Below are 2,695 nucleotides of genomic sequence, written 5' to 3' on the forward strand. Positions count from 1 at the left end.
GGTAGGTTTAGGGGTAGGGTTGGTGTAGGGCAATAGAATATACGGTCTGTACAGTAGAAAAACCATTACGCCTATGGGATGTCCCCACTTTTCACAAAAACAAACCTGTGTGTGTGTGTGTGTGTTTGCTCATCAGGTTGATGGTGTAATATCAGAACAGACTTTTGTACACATCATTTAGAGCGGCTTGGGTACAATTTGTTCTCTGCCCTTATAAGTTTATTTAAGTTTTAGCAGTTGTGTGCTGTTCACAAACTACCTACGCTGTGCTAAGTGCTATTTATACATGTTTTTTTCAGAGCTCTGCCCTATCTGCTGTGTGCGTGTTTCCTCAGGGAGTCTCCAGCTTGTTATGGCTCCTTCTGTTTACTCACCTGATTCCATAACCGCCATCATCTCCTAATTCTCAATAAACCTCCAAAAGCACTTTTTTTATGTGTGCCCAAGGAGCGACTCTAATGCACTGCTGGACATCCTCAACAGGTAATGATTGTCTGTTTTAACGTTGGGCCTGAATGTCTCCTTGTGTGTGTGAGTGTGTGTGTGTGTGTGTGTGTGTGTGTGTGTGCGCATCTACCATTTATATTTTTCTTTTCTTTTTAATCTTTTAGTGTATCACAGTTTCCACAAAAATATGAAGCAACACAATTGTTTTCAATACTGTTAATAATCAGAAATGTTTCTTGAGCAGCAAATCAGCATATTAGAATGATTTCTGAAGATCATGTGACGCTGAAGACTGGAGTAATGATGCTGAAATCACAGGAATACATATATTTCACAATATATTCACATAGAAAACAGTTGTAATAATATTTCACAAATTCTACTGGTTTTAATGTAGTTTTGATCAAATAAATGCAGCCTTGGTGAGCAGAAGAGACTTCATTCAACAACATTAAAAAATGACCCATAGTTTCAATATATGGATCCAGTGTAAGTCTCGATCAGCACACACACACACAAAAAAAAAGCATTTTGTGAACTTTTAATATTTAATGAAATCAGATGTGCACCTCAATATTTAAAATTAAAAACCAGTGCATAATATTTCAGCAGTTTCTCCATGCATGGACCTAATGAATACTTCCATATTGACAAAGCAAACGAAAAGTTCATGGAGGGAATGGTTTATGTTCACCTGTCAAAATTGTCCGGACAGCTCCAAACATACCCTTCCCCTTTATAATTTGTTTTTCCTGCCCTCATGTGGAAGGGGTATATTGATACGTCTAAGTTTTCAAAATGAGATGGACTCTTTGGCACGACTCTGTAATGCCAGCAGACGAAGGATTTGCAGGTTCCACTGGAACGACTTGCCATTTACCTAGGCCTCGCGCCGAGGCGGCAGACACCGCGAGCGAACGGGAAACCATAATAAGAGAAATGTAGAACATTTTATTTGAATTGTAGAAGAGCTGTTTCACTGCAAATGAAACAATCTCATTTAGTGGTAATTAAATACAAACTGTGGAGAACGAAGAAAGGGGGGAGGAACATGTCGCAACATAAGTGTTTCTCTTCATTTCTTTCTCCTCGCAAAGGTGAGATATTCTATATCCAGGTTCCAACATGAAGCCAGCTCAGCATCTAAGTGTTTTTCTTGGCCGGGCTGACATTGTGTCTCTCTTATCATTGCTGGCTGGGAGCGGAGAGGACCTTAATGAGACCAGCCTGGTGCTGAAAAGCATGATGGACAGACGGAGTACTTTAAGCCAAGTACAGGAGGAGAGAAGGGGGAGAGAAATCAAATCAATACTCAAACGTAATGTTTTAAATAAACATTTGCACTCACTAGACAATGTTGGCCATGGTGGTTTTAGTAAGCTGTCCCCATTGGGAGAACTTAATATGGGGCGTTTGTGGAAGCCGGCCCGAATTACGGTGACGGCTACTGGCAAGACGTGACATGAACCGCGTGTCCTGTTTGTTTAAGGCAGAGAGAAGATAGCGTTCAATAGAAAGTGAATTATTTTAAGACCCTTAGAAAGATACATGTTGATATAAAGAGGTTTCAAAGGCCCTTCCCTGTGTCTGGGTAGTTTTGGTTGTAAATGCACCAATATTACAATTTTGGCCAATAAGTCAATAATTATGGTCATGTCATGCAGATTGTTATTTAAATTTGATATTATTTTGCCTATATAAATTAAAAACACACACACACACACAAAACAAATAAGAATAAAATCAAATGCTATAAGTGAATTTGTCCATAACAATGTTAGAATTTATAGTATGAAAAAAAGCATATATTAATTTAGGAATTTTCTAAAGATTATATTAAAAGGTGTTAAATTAGTACACTGAAATGTATGTACATATGAATATATATATACAGTATCTCACAGAAGTGAGTACACCCCTCACATTTTTGTAAATATTTTATTATATATTTTCATGTGACAACACTGAAGAAATTACACTTTGCTACAATGTAAAGTAGTGAGTGTACAACTTGTATAACAGTGTAAATTTGCTGTCCCCTCAAAATAACTCAAGACACAGCCATTAATGTCTAAACCGCTAGCCACAAAAGTGAGTACACCCCTAAGTGAAAATGTCCAAATTGGGCCCAAAGTGTCATTATTTTGTGCGCCCACCATTATTTTCCAGCACTGCCTTAACCCTCTTGGGCATGGAGTTCACCAGAGCTTCACAGGTTGCCACTGGAGTCCTCTTCCACTCCTCCATG

This window comes from Sinocyclocheilus anshuiensis, unplaced genomic scaffold (genome assembly GCF_001515605.1).
Source record: "Sinocyclocheilus anshuiensis isolate Anshui unplaced genomic scaffold, SAMN03320099.WGS_v1.1 scaffold546, whole genome shotgun sequence".
In the NCBI taxonomy this organism is placed as follows: Eukaryota; Metazoa; Chordata; class Actinopteri; order Cypriniformes; family Cyprinidae; genus Sinocyclocheilus; species Sinocyclocheilus anshuiensis.